The sequence below is a fragment of the Myotis myotis genome, unplaced genomic scaffold (genome assembly GCF_014108235.1).
Source record: "Myotis myotis isolate mMyoMyo1 unplaced genomic scaffold, mMyoMyo1.p scaffold_m19_p_3, whole genome shotgun sequence".
Lineage (NCBI taxonomy): Eukaryota > Metazoa > Chordata > Mammalia > Chiroptera > Vespertilionidae > Myotis > Myotis myotis.
The window spans coordinates 102,608,036-102,622,639 of record NW_023416335.1 but is presented as its reverse complement, the minus strand read 5'-3'; the positions used below and the strand labels follow the sequence as shown (position 1 = coordinate 102,622,639).

General features: G+C 45.0%; 1 pseudogene; it reads right to left on the bottom strand.

The window, feature by feature from the left end:
- Nucleotides 1-2,782: 2,782 nt before the first annotated feature.
- On the bottom strand, nt 2,783-7,245 carry LOC118650522 (annotated as a pseudogene).
- Nucleotides 7,246-14,604: the final 7,359 nt, after the last annotated feature.

Sequence of the window (14,604 nt, the reverse complement as noted above, 5' to 3'; positions counted from 1 at the left end):
TTTGTTGTGTGGCTCCTCTTTCAGATACCGAACCCTACTCCATGCAGAACGTGGAGGGAGTCTTACTCGACAATGTGTCATTGTAATTATGATGTGTCTTGATGTGGGTCTTTTAGGATTCATCTTGCTTGGTACTTTCTGTACTTGTGTGATTTTTTCTTCCCCATATCAGGGAAGTTTTCTGTCATTATTTATTTAAATAGATTCTCTAATCCTTGCTGCTCTTCTCCTTCTGGCACCCCTATTAGACATATGTTACTTTGTTTCATATTGTCTCAAAGCTCCCTTCAGTTCTCCTCTTGTTTATTTTTTATTTTTTTCCCTTCAGTTGGTGTTCAGATTTGGCTTGTTTCTCTACCTTATCCTCTAAGTCACTAATTCGGTCCTCCGCTTCTTCTAGTCTGTTGAAATCTCCCATAGTGTTTTTTTATTGTAGCTATATCCCTTCACTTTCAGTCTGTGTGAGTTCCTTGTTCTGAGGTGGGTCTCTCATAGACAACATATATATATGGGTCGTGTTTTTTTATCCATTTAGCCTCTCAAAGTCTTTAGATTGGAGCATTTAGTCAGTTTATATTTAAAGTTATTGACTAGAGGCCCGATGCACAAAATTCATGCAAGGGGCTCATCCCTCGCAGCCCCTTGCAGCCCTGGCCAGCTCTAGCAGCCCCAACATCATCCGGAAGGTTGTTTGCTTTTTGGTCTAATTAGCATATTAGCTTTTTATTATATAAGACTAGAGGCCCGGTGCACAAAAATTTGTGCACTTGGGGGGATGGGGGGGCCCTCAGCCCAGCCTGTGCCCTCTCACAGTCTGGGAACCCTCGGGAGATAATGACCTGCTGGCTTAGGGCTGCTCCCGGGTGGCAGAAGGCAGGCCCAGTCCCTAGGTGCAGCCCCTGGTAGGGCTAAGAGCAGGGCCGATTGGGGAGTTGGGGCGCCACCCCCTGTCATGCACAGAGCAGGGCAGATTGGGAGGTTGCGATGCCACCCTCAGTCACACTCAGGGTAGGGCTGATTGGGGGGTTCGGAACCGCCCCCTGTCACACTCAAGGCAGGTTCGATGGGGAGGTTGCAGCGCCACGCCCTGTCTCGCACAGAGCGGGGCCCATCAGGGGGTTGTGGAGCTTCCCCCTGTCATGCACAAAGCAGGGCGGATCAGGGGGTTGGGGTGCCGCCCTCTATCACCCACAGAGCAGGGCTGAACAGGGGGTTGGGGCGCCGCCACTGTTACACTCAGGGCAGGGCCAATGTGGAGGTTATGGCTCTACCCCGTCACACAGAGCAGGGCCCGTGGGGAGGGGGGTTGGGGTACCGCACCCTGTCACACACAGAGCTGCAGGGCGATCAGGGGGTTTGGGCGCTGCACCTTGTCACACTGATCCCGGTGCCGGGAAGCCTCGTGGCTCCGCTGATCCCGGTGCTGGGAGGCATATTACCCTTTTACTATATAGGATAGAGGCCTGGTGCACGGGTGGTGGCTGGCTGGTTTTCCTTGAAGGGTGTCCTGGATCAGTGTGGGGGTCCCGCTTGGGTGCCTGGCCAGCCTGGATGAGGGGATGATGGCTGTTTGCAGCTGGTCACACACCCTTCAGGGTGGGGGTCCCCACTGGGATGCCTGGCCAGTCTGGGTGAGGGGGTGAGGGCTGTTTTCAGTCTGGCAGGTAACTGAAGCTCCCAACTGCTCCTTTTTTTCTTTTTTTTTAATTCTGGCCAGCTTTAGCTCTGAGGCTTGGCTCCAGCTCTGAGGCCTTGGCTGCTGAAAGCAGGTATCTGGTTTGTTTGGGTTCTATAATCAAAACACTGTTTCAACTCCAGCTCTGAGATCCCAGCTGGCTGAAAGTATGTTTCTGGTGTTTTGTTTAGCTTCTATATTTGGAACAATGTTTCAAACTGCAAGCTCAGAGGCCGACAAGGCAGGCAGGGAACGTTGGATTCCTCCGTCACTGAAGCAAGCAAGCCTCATGTTAGCTTCAAGCTGCCTGGCTGCCGGCCGCCATCTTGGCTGGCAGTTAATTTGCATATCTCCCTGATTAGCCCATGGGAAGGGTAGCGGAGGTACGGCTAATTACCATGTTTCTCTTTTATTAGATAGGACTAGAGGTCCGATGCACAAAAATTTGTGCACTCGGGTTGGTCCCTCAGCCCGGCCTGTGCCCTCTTTCAATCTGGGGCCTCTTGGGGGCCCCTTCCCCTGGCTCCTGGCACCAATTTGCCTCCGGCACCTGGAACCCAGGCCTTCACTCTTCACCAGGAGGGGCCCCTACAGTAGGTGAGGAGCTTAGCTCTTTTAAAAATACTTCTGAATGTTTGGTAAATAACCTTGTAGGAATCTACTTTCTGAAATATGTTGGCTTTTAAGGGCTGATTTGGGTAATCAACAAAATGTATGTTAAAATCCTAATCCCCAGAACCTCAGAATGTACCTCAGAATGTATATAGAGATAAGATCTTTAAAGAGGGGATTACATTAAATTGAGGCAGTTCCAGTGGGACCCTTAGCCCACCTCACTGAAGTCCTTATAAGAAGAGGAATGTTGGGGTCCTGCCTCAGCAGGTCCAGGGGTTCCCAAAGGTGTGGACAGAGTCAGCGAAGAAGGAATGACACAGAGGCAGCGTTCAGGTGATCATCATAGCCAGGTTCTCTTTTTATTGTCCTGTTACATCTATATTTATACTATTTGATCCTATAAGCGTGCCTCTATAAGCTTTTTTTTTGCTGAGGAGAGCATGGGGTCTTTTTATTGGGGGGGTCAGTCAAAGGGGGAACTGGCTAGGGTGGTTAGGGCAACTACTTGTCTGGCCCCCGAGAAACCCAACTTGAGTCCAGAGCCTTGACCACTTTGAAGCCAAAGTCTTCCTCCACCTTTATCTGTATGGGGGCCAGCTCCGGAGTCAGCGGGACTCCCACCTGGCCCCCTTCCGGTGGCACTCACCACCTCTTCCAACCACTGGGCCCTTCACCAGGGGCCAGGCTGCTGGCTTCTGTGGGCGCTGGCGTCCTCCTGGGTGGGGACAGCCCCTCTTTCTCTGGAGGCTTGTTCTGAGAGTTTCCTGGGGTGGGGGTGTCTGTGCTCTGGCTGCCCTCATCCTCCAGTAAGATGGTGAGCTGGCTGGCCCGGTAGTTGTTGCCGTAGGAGTCCAGCACCTTCATGAGGAACCTCCGCTCCTGCTGGAGTCTCCATGTTATCCTCTATATCTGATGGAGCCTGTTCAGGACCCGCTCCTTCGCCTGCTCGATCTCCCTGCAGTGCCAATCCAGCGCCTGGTACTTCCTGTGATTGAGTTCCTGTTGGCGCCACTGCTGCCGGCCTCAGGCTGCGTCCTCCTCTTCATCTCGCTCCTGGAGGCTGGAGCTGCCCAGACCCCCAGACATGAACTCCACTTTGGTCTCAAGCTCTATCTCCAGGAAGTGACCACCTGCAGCACCAGCTCCCAGCCAGGAGGTGCTGAGTGTTGGGGGCCAGATGTAAGCTGGCAAGGTCCTTGCACCTGAAGGGGCTAGCAAGGCTGGGACCCTTGCCCACACAGTTTTCCCAGACTTGTTTGGATGGCGATTATCAGTAGAATGGGAGTAACATTTGTAGAATGAGAACAGCCTTCCATAGCTTGCCAAGAAGTCTATAACTATTTACTGAGATATGCTGTACTGAGAACTTGTCCTTATGCTGTATCTCTCCCTTAGAGATTAAGAGGAACAAAGAATACATTCCTCTTGACAGACCTCCGATTCAGTGTGTTGTGTATAAATAGGATTTTATAGCTAATAAATTCGCTTCAGTTCATCAAGAGAACTGGGGTCCTCCCGACCCCGCTTTCCTGTCTTTCTTTTCTCAATTCCCACCTCCCTGCCTCAGCCCGGCTCAACCCTGTCAGGCTGGCCCTGGCAGATCTGGCGCCCGAGCTAAGGGACTGAGGAACTGGGAAAAAGACGGTGAGGAATTCCGTCGGGCTTGGAGAGACGACGTGAGGATCTCCTCCTGATAAAGAGTGCACTCGTTAAGGTAACGGAGGAGCAATTTTTTCATAATCGGGAGTAAAGCATGGGGCAATTAGAATCTAGAGAAAATGCCCTTTATGGGCAAATGTTAAAGTTTATGTTCAATAGTAGAGGAACTAAGGTTAATGACAAGCAAGTAGAAAAATTTTTAAAATTCATTCAGGAGGTCTGCATTTCCTTATCCAATTTAATACGGGATTATTTAGATCCCAGGCATGACCATAATCAACCGTCTCTTAAGCCAGAACAAAAGGAGAAGCAGTGTGATAGCACAAAACAGGGGTCTAAAAAAGACAGTATATTAAAAAGAAATAATGTAACTTTTAAAGACAATTTAACTCCTCAAGATGAGGAGGATTTTGAGGAAGCTGCTGCTCTTTGTCATGATGATAATACAGGTGTTGTTCAGGCAGAAGAGGAGGAAGAATATTTTTCTGCTGGAACTGAAGAGGGCAGTGATATAGAGGATGTGTTGGAATCCTTTTTAGAAACATTAAAGCTTCTTGGCAAGAAAAAGAGAAGCCGCGGGGGCCGTTCCTTGTGCAGCACCAGTTCCACTTTCCCCTCTTCATTTCCTTTTTTTTGTTGTTGTTGCTTAAAGTATTACAAAGGGTATTACATATGTGTCCATTTTATCCCCCCGCCCTAGACAGTCCCCTAGCCTCCCCTATCCCCCAATGTCTTATTTCCACTGGTTATGCTTCTATGCATGCATACAAGTCCTTTAGTTGATCTCTTACCCCCCTACCTCCTGCCCCGCAACCCTCCCCAGCCTTCCTGCTGCAGTTTGACAATCTGTTTGAGGCAGCTCTGCCTCTGTATCTATTATTGTTCAAAAGTTTATAATGGTCTCTATTATCCATGAATGAGTGAGATCATGTGGTATTTTTCCTTCATTGACTGGCTTGTTTCACTTAGCATAATGCTCTCCAGTTCCATCCATGACGTTGCAAATGGTAAGAGTTCCTTCCTTTTTAGAGCAGCATAGTATTCCATCGTGTAGATGTACCACAGTTTTCTGATCCATTCATCTACTGATGGGCACTTAGGCTGTTTCCAGATCTTAGCTATGGTGAATTGTGCTCCTATGAACATAGGGGTGCATATATCCTTTCTGATTGGTGTTTCTGGTTTCTTGGGATATATTCCTAGAAGTGGGATCCCAGGGTCAAATGGGAGTTCCATTTTCAGTTTTTTAAGGAAACTCCATACTGTCTTCCATAGTGGCTGCACCAGTCTGCATTCCCACCAGCAGTGCACAAGTGTTCCTTTTTCTCCACATCCTCTCCAGCACTTGTCGTTTGTTGATTTGTTGATGATAGCCAGTCTGACAGGTGTGAGATGGTACCTCATTGTTGTTTTGATTTGCATCTCTCGGATGATTAGTGACTTTGAGCATGTTTTCATATGTCTCTTGGCTTTCTGAATGTCCTCTTTTGAAAGGTGTCTATTTAGGTCCTTTGCCCATTTTTTGATTGGATTCTTTATCTTCCTTTTGTTAAGTTGTATGAGTTCCCTATAAATTTTGGAGATTAGGCCCTTATCAGATATGACATTGGCAAATATGTTTTCCCACAGAGTGGGTTTTCTCGTTGTTTTGTTGATGGTTTCTTTTGCTGTGCAGAAGCTTTTTATTTTGATGTAGTCCCATTTGTTCATTTTCTCTTTCGTTTCAAGTGCCCTAGGAGCTGTATCAGTGAAGAAATTGCTTCGGCATATGTCTGAGATTTTGTTGCCTTTGGATTCTTCTAGAATTTTGATGGTTTCCTGTCGTACATTTAAGTCCTTTATCCATTTTGAGTTTATTTTTGTGTATGGTATAAGTTGGTGGTCTAGTTTCATTTTCTTGCATATATCTGTCCAATTTTCCCAACACCATTTATTGAAGAGACTATCTTGGCTCCATTGTATGTTCTTGCCTCCTTTGTCAAATATTAATTGAGCATATTGGTTCGGGCCGATTTCTGGGTTCTCTATTCTATTCCATTGATCTATATGCCTATTCTTGTGCCAGTACCAGGCAGTTTTGAGAACAGTGGCTTTGTAATACATCTTGATATCTGGTATTGAGATCCCACCTACTTTGGTCTTTTTCAGGATTGCTGCAGCTATTCGGGGTCTTTTTTTATTCCAGATGAATTTTTGGAGAGTTCGTTCTAGATCTCTGAAGTATGCCGTTGGTATTTTAATGGGAAGTGCGTTGAATTTATAGATTGCTTTGGGTAGTATGGACATTTTAATGATGTTGATTCTACCAATCCATGAACACGGTATGTTCTTCCATCTGTTTATGTCTTCCTCTATATCTTTTTTCAACGTCCTGTAGTTTTCTGAGTAGAGGTCTTTTACCTCTTTAGTTAAGTTTATTCCTAGGTAGCTTAATTTTTTTGGTGCGATGGTAAACGGGATTGTTTTTATAATCTCTCTTTCTGAAAGTTCACTATTGGTGTATAGAAATGCCTCGGATTTCTTGGGGTTAATTTTGTATCCTGCTACATTGCCAAATTCATGTATTAAGTCCAGTAGCTTTTTGATGGAGTCTCTAGGGTTTTGTATGTATAATATCATGTCGTCTGCAAATAAGGACAGTTTTACTTCCTCTTTTCCAATTTGGATGCCTTTTATTTCTTCTTCTTGCCGAATTGCAATGGCTAACACTTCCAGTACTATGTTGAACAGGAGTGGTGAGAGTGGGCATCCCTGTCTTGTTCCTGTTCTTAGGGGAATGGTGTTAGTTTTTGTCCATTGAGTATGATGTTGGCTGTGGGCCTGTCATATATGGCTTTTATTATGTTGAGGTATGATCCTTCTACTCCCACCTTGCTGAGAGCTTTTATCAAAAATGGGTGTTGAATTTTGTCAAATGCTTTTTCTGCATCAATTGATATGACCATGTGGTTTTTTTCTTTCAATTTGTTTATGTGATGTATCACGTTTATTGATTTGCGGATATTGTACCATCCTTGCATCCCTGGGATAAATCCTACTTGGTCATGGTGTAAGATCTTTCTGATGTACTGCTGGATCCGATTTGCTAAGATTTTGTTGAGGATTTTGGCATCTATGTTCATGAGGGATATTGGCCTGTAATTCTCTTTCATTGTGTTGTCTTTACCTTGCCTTCATATTTAGTCTTGTCATCTTCCTTTACCAGGGAGTCCAAATTTGTCTCTGCATAAGGTTCCACAGATGTTTTCTGAAGAGGAGCCACGGCGGAAGGCTGGCTGGTTTTTGGTGACACCCATTTTGGGGAGGACTCAGGATGGGCACTTTCCCCTCTTCAGATGGCCTTTCAGGAGGCACGAAAGTGTGGTGAGGAATTGGGCATTCATGCCTTCCCTGTTATGGAACAGGTGAACCCTCACACGGGACAGCGTGAGCGTGCTTATGACCTGCTTCCTTTTAAAACCTTAAAAGAGTTAAAAATAGCCTGTGCTCAGTATGGGCCCACTTCCCCTTATACTTTAACTGTCTTGGAAACTATGGCCTCAGAGGCTCTCCCCCCTAATGATTGGAGAGCTATTGCCAAGGCTTGTTTATCAGGAGGGGATTATCTCTTGTGGAAATCAGAATATGATGAAAAGGCTAAGGAACAAGCTTCTCGTAATCGAGCTGCCCAGATTAATATTTCTTATGAAATGCTGGTAGGTGAAGGAGTCTATGCTGATACCCATAATCAAATTCAATACCCCCAGGAAGCTTATGGACAGATTAATGGAGCTGGGATTAGAGCCTGGAAAAAGTTACCCACCTCTGGTCAGAAAACAGAGGAGCTCTCAAAAATTATTCAAGGGCCAGATGAAAAGTATCAGGATTTTGTCTCTCGGCTATTACAGGCTGTTGGCCGAGTAGTGGTGGATGGAGAGGCTGGCATGTTGATAGTTAAACAGTGGCATATGAAAACGCCAACACTGCCTGCCAAGCTGCACTGCGGCCCTATCAAAGACAGGGGACTCGCTCAGATTATATCCGCATTTGCGCAGATATTGGTCCCTCATATATACAAGGAGTTGCCATTGCAGCTGCATTAAAGGGAACCACCATTGAAGGAATTCTTCAGCAACAATTTAGCACAGGGAAAAGTCAAACACACAAGTGTTACACTTGTGGAGGAACAGGACACATGGCAAAACAGTGTCCTTCTAATAAAGGGATTAATAAAGGAAATGGCAGAGGTCCCAAACAACCTGGACTATGCCCTAAATGTAAAAAAGGAAAACATTGGGCTAATGAGTGTAAATCTAAGACAGATATCCAGGGAAATTCTTTGCCTCAACACCAGTGGAGAAACTACCAAAAGGGGCCAGCCCACCCACAGCAAATAACAGGGGCATTGTCTATTTACCCTCCTGTCCTTATGCCTTCTCAAGGCCAGCAGGCTGCACAGCACTCAGCCCGCCCCAGAGAGCAAAATAGATACAAGAACTATTCTGAGCAACCCCCGGGAGTGCCGGGCTGGACCTTGGATCCATAGGAATAAGACATTCTGTCTGCCCTGGGTGCTGCCCTTGCCTGCTGAAATAAACAAAATATCATTAGATTTTAAACCTCCCACATAGAGAAGAAATGATGATTTCCTTGCATCTCTGATACAGCTACAGCAAATGCCACCAGATCTGAAATTTAAAAATACGCCTGGGATTTCTGTACACGTGTAAAGAGAAAACTGGCATGGAGCTAAGGCGCGCAACGTCCAATTTTGGACATTTAGATAGAGTTTTAAGCTAAAATCTTTTTACAAATATACAAAATAAAACCCAAGACTGATTATTTCCTAATAAAAATAGCAAAATTTGACCTAAAGGAAAAAAGATGCTGGCTAGATTCTAGCAGCAGGATTGGCATTTCCATAATAAAGAACAATTTTTAAATACTAATAAAGAATATTAAAAAGTTAATTTCAAGGCTGAAAAGGAAATTCAGTAAAATTGTCTCTGTTACAAAAATTTACTAAAGAATATGCCTTAAAACAATAAATTGGATTTAAATCTCAAGAATTATTGATATATATTAATTATAAAAATCTAAGTAGCCCAGGTAAAAGACGGCTACGCCCTTTAATTAAGGCTGGCTTCCTAAAGCAATTTCTAATAGAGGAAGGGCTAGCCTCCCTTCCCCCAACAGAGCAGGTAGGCCAAAAATTTCCTGCCAGTGATAACTTTTAAAGAGAGGCTTGCTTCCCAGTTTCCCATCCTTGGTAGAAAGAATGTAACTAATTTGCATTTTAATGGTTACCTGTTTTCAGTGAATGGCACCCCAAGGCTTAGGAGTTTACTAAATTAAATTAGATATTCTGAAATAACAAAATGCTAAAATATTAATCTAAATGTCCCTCATGAAAAATCTAGAGGACAGAATTAAATCTATTGATTATGTCATGTATTTTTGAAGTTTATTCTTAAAAATGTTACTGATTAAGAAATACTAAATATTGAACTTGCCAGCTAAGAGTTTAAAGTTCTGGTTACATAAATTGGGAGAAATCATATAATTATAATAAAATTTCAACATTTATCTAATTGAAAAAAGAGGATAAATTCTATTATCCCAACCGAAATTTTTAAATACAAAGATCAGTTTTAATTTAATTGTTATCTCTTAATAATTATAAAAGGTATATAATCTTTAAATTATATATACACATATATATTTAATAGTTTTCTAAGTTAGATTTCAAAACTATAATCAAGGAATGACTTTAGGACATTTCATGGGCCCTGAAATGTTTTCAAAAGTTTATTTTCTTTTCTTGAAGGATTTTTTAATAAAGCTAATTTAATATACTTGAAATCACATAGAAAGCTTTATCAGATAAATATTAATAAATATATATTTTAAGTTTTTGCCTCTAAGAAAGGGCAAAACAAGTTATCTTATTTTATATTTCTTAAAATACAGCAGTAGAATTATAAGATATAATTTAATATAACAAAAGCTCATTAATAATTTTTAATATTTTACAACAGCATATTAACATTTATTCCAAACAAGCTTACAAACTAATTGTTTGGCAGGAATTTAATAAGAACATAAAAGGATTTTATCCCTTCCACTGTGTGGAAGGCCCCCTGGGAAGGCACTTAAGCATTCCATATTGACCTCTCTTGACCCTTTTTACCAAAGGGGGTCTCTCTTCCAATTGCCCACAGCTGTTACCTAAGCTCTCTGTTCATACTGAGGTTGAAGCCTCATGGTGGCTGGTACCATGGATCTGTCTCTTGCCCAATGGCGTAAGCTGGGCCCTCTCTGGAGAAGAAATCTGGATTCCCCATGATCAATGCCGGGGCCCCGCCAGCAGGCGAGGGGATCCAAAGGCAGTTACTGGGCATGGAGGCCACAGGGGCATATGCTACCAAGGAGACAAAACTAAACCTCACATCACCCTGCTTGGCCCCGGAGGATGGCTGGTTAGTCAACGACGGGTAAGACCCCTCTGGGAGGGGCAACCTAAGACAGGCACAGTCGCAGGGGGCCTCAGGGGAGAACTTGGGGGTCAACAGAGGTGGGGCAGAGATCCTCACCCCCCCCCAACTATGCAGGGGCTTGAACACTCGCCCCTTCTGAGGGAGGTCTCCTGCCCCCATGGCTGCTGCGCTTCCCATGCCCAGCTCAGATCAGGACCCAGATAACAGAAAGAGGCTTAGCCCAGCCGAAATCCGTACCCAGATGACAGAGACTTGGCTAACAGCAACTACCCTATATCTAAATCCAGCTTAACATCAGGAATGCTCAGGGCCTTCTCAAGGATGCAAAATAATCCTTTCCATTAATATTTACAGTGTAAACTAAGATTATTATTAGATTATTAAATTTAACAGTAAAATAGTAGTCAAGTTCTCAGATTAATTAAATTTTACTAATTAATATAAGTAATTATTCAAAAAGTATTAACCAAAATTTTCATTTCATAAATTGCTTAACATACAATAACCTAAAGCAGTCATATTTTTGTACAAAAAATAAAATTAAAGTTATCAAGACTACACTAAAAAATTTCTAAAAACCTCCTAATATTAAAAAATAAAAAAGGGGGGATAGTGGAATAATAACCTGTTAAGTAAATGAAAACCTGTTAAGTAAATGCCTTAATTGCTTTAATATTTTTACTTGAAAATTAATTTTTTCATTTATAATGCTAACAGCAAGACACCCATGAAAAACATATGTGGTGTCAAAATAAGCCAAAGGAAAATCGTTTGGACAAAAATTAAAAGAATCCCAAGTCTAAATTATAGATATGATTCCTTTATTAACCTTTGGTCGAGAATACATTTGTATATTTTCAGAAACAACTCCAAGACCATGTGGATTCCTGCAACAGAGAGGAATTATCAGGACTGCTCCAGCCACAGAATAGCAGTGACCCCATGAGACAACAAGAAGAGAAGCAGTCCAGAAATAAAGATGGTGACAATGCTTTTTCATGCTAGCAGTCAGCAGCTGTGCATCACTGCAGGTTGCCCAGGACCAAACCAGAGTGGGTCGGAGCTGCATTGCCACCATTTGTCCACCATCCAGAACTGAAATATTACTGCTGACATGTACACATAAGAAACTGTCGGACACTGAAACATGAACTTCGCCTAAAAAACAAAGAAGGGGAATCTGTTGGGGGCCAGATGTAAGCTGGCAAGGTCCTTGCACCTGAAGGGGCTAGCAAGGCTGGGACCCTTGCCCACACAGTTTTCCCAGACTTGTTTGGATGGCGATTATCAGTAGAATGGGAGTAACATTTGTAGAATGAGAACAGCCTTCCATAGCTTGCCAAGAAGTCTATAACTATTTACTGAGATATGCTGTACTGAGAACTTGTCCTTATGCTGTATCTCTCCCTTAGAGATTAAGAGGAACAAAGAATACATTCCTCTTGACAGACCTCCGATTCAGTGTGTTGTGTATAAATAGGATTTTATAGCTAATAAATTCGCTTCAGTTCATCAAGAGAACTGGGGTCTTCCCGACCCCGCTTTCCTGTCTTTCTTTTCTCAATTCCCACCTCCCTGCCTCAGCCCGGCTCAACCCTGTCAGGCTGGCCCTGGCAGCTGAGAATTCCTTAAAGCCCATGCTGCCATGGACCCCTCTCTCTGCTCCAGCTCCATTTCTCCCTGGCTCCCGGCGCAGAACTTCCAACCTTGAAAGCCTCTAGTTTAAAGTGGCTTGCAAAACTACATGCCCATCAGATTTCACAGCCAGGCACCCAGGCCCTGGCCGCTAAGCCTCCTGGGAGTTGTAGTTCTCTATTTCTGGCTTGCCTCCCTCACCCCACCCCCAACCCAGTCCCAACTGAAAGGCCCTGCTGGCTGGTCTGACCCTGTGGCCAGGCATCTGAGTCACCTAGGGTCTTTATTCCTGTCCCGACACTGCGCCATCTGACCATGGAGACTCTCCTCTTGGGAGGCCCCTGGGTCTCCTTCTGGGTCTTAGCCCAGGCACCGGATCACGTGCCCCAGCAGCGATGCAGCCCTGGCACCTGGGTCTCCTGCTAGGTCTCCTGCTGGGGCCTGGCTGTGGCGCTCCTGGGGTCTCCTCAGCTTGGGCACCAGATTGCATGCCCCAGTGGCAACGCAGACCCGGTGCCTGGGTCTCCTTCTGGGTCTCCTTCTGGGGCCTGGCTGCATCACCCCCGGGGACCGGATCTCTTGCCCCAGCTGCGACTCAGCCCTGTGCCTGGGTCACCTTCTGAGTCTCCTGCTGGGGCCTGGCTGCATCGCCCAGATCGCATGCCCCAGAGGCAATGCAGTCCCGGCGCCTGGGTCTCCTCAGCCCAGGCACCAGATTGCATGCCCCAGCGGCAACACAGACCCGGTGCCTGGGTCTCCTACTGGGGCCTGGCTGTGGCGCCCCTGGAGACCGGATCGCGTGCCCCAACAGCAATGCAGCCCCGGTGCCTGGGACTCCTTCTGGGTTTCCTGCTGGGGCCTGGCTGTATCTCAGGGATCGCATGCCCCAGTGCATGGGTCTCCTTCTGGGTCTCCTCAGCCTGGGCAGCGGATCGGGTGCCCCAGAGGCAACACAGCCCCGGTGCCTGGGTTGCCTTCTGGGTCTCCTGCTGGGGCCTGGCTGCGTCACCCCTGGGGTCCGGATGGTGTCCCCAGGCAGCTATGCAACCCGGCCTCTGGCCCTGCCTCTGGGTGTTCTCCCATCACTGGTGATCAGTGATCTGAGAAGCCAGGCAGGGCAGGGAAGAGGCAGACATCCACTTCTTCCCTGCCCCACCCAGCTTCTCCAATTACTGGCCCAGGGCCGGCAAAGGTGGCCAGGTTCTCCTATCACAGAAGCCCGCAAAGGCAGCCTGGCTTCTCCAAGCAAAGGCAGCTCAGTTCTCTGGCTCTTGGCTGCCACCTGGGTTTCTGATTGCAGTCAGCAGCAGGCGGCTTCTTCCCTCCTTCCCTTTTCACCTCCCAGCATTGCACCTACGTATGTAAATTAACCACCATCTTTGTTGGCGGTTAACTGCCATCTTGGCTGGCAGTTAATTTTCATATCACCCTGATTAGCCAATGGGAAGGGTAGCAAAGTTATGGTTAATTACCATGTTTCTCTTTTATTAATGTAGATAGGTATTTTTGGAGGACCCTTATTCTGAATTCTTTTTCTAACATATTGCATGCCTCCTTTTCACTTAGCTCCTTTTCTGACAATTCTTCCTTTTCATTCCTTTGGGGGGTTTTTTGTCTCTCCATTTTTGCTCTTACTGAAGGATCTCGCCTTTAAGGAGGCGGGGCCTCTGAAGTAGAGCCAGACACCCTAGGACTGTTTGCTATGATAGCAGAGGCTTCCCAGCTAAACAAGCCTGGCCTGCCTGCCCCCAAAGGTCCTGCAAGATCATACTGTCCTTCACTCACATAAACACACACACACACCCCACAAGTCCACACACTCCCCTTTTGCTCCCTCCCTCACTCACTGACACATGCTCTCTCCCTCACTGCTGTCATCTTCCTACCTCTGTAGTAGGGTCTGGAGTGTTATTGACTCATTTGTGGATGAAGTCTCCTCTCTGGGTGTCTGGATTTGTGGTTCACTCTTTATTACATTGACCAAACAGGACAAAATGCAACTCAACAAGACACAACACAAAAAGAACAAAACACGAATGTACTCATGACACCAATAACTCCAATATAAGTGACCACCAGAGAAAAGAGAATTAGGGGAGAGAAAAGAGAGCACAGATGATGTCAAGAAGAGAAACATGGAAAAAGAAGATAAAAATGAAAGAGGAAATTAAAATATATATGTGGGGAGAAAACACCACAGAACAAACAGATAAACCAAAAAATGCAAACACTAAACACCCGGAAAAGAGGGTGAGAGCAGAATCTGTAGAGGCCGAGCTTATATACAGAAAGTAAGGTTAAGGAATGGGATGAATATGGGGAGGACCTCAGTTCAGTAGAGAGGAAGTAGACAGAGGATGAGTGGATAAGAAGAACGATAAAGAGAAACAAGAAAATAATTTAAAGAATTAATTTTTTAAAAAATAGGATAAAGTAAAAAAATAAATATAAAAAATAGAATAATGAAAAATTAATTCAAAGTAAAATAAACAAACAAAAAAAATTAAGAAAAAGAATAAAAAAGAGAGATACCAAAATAATCCT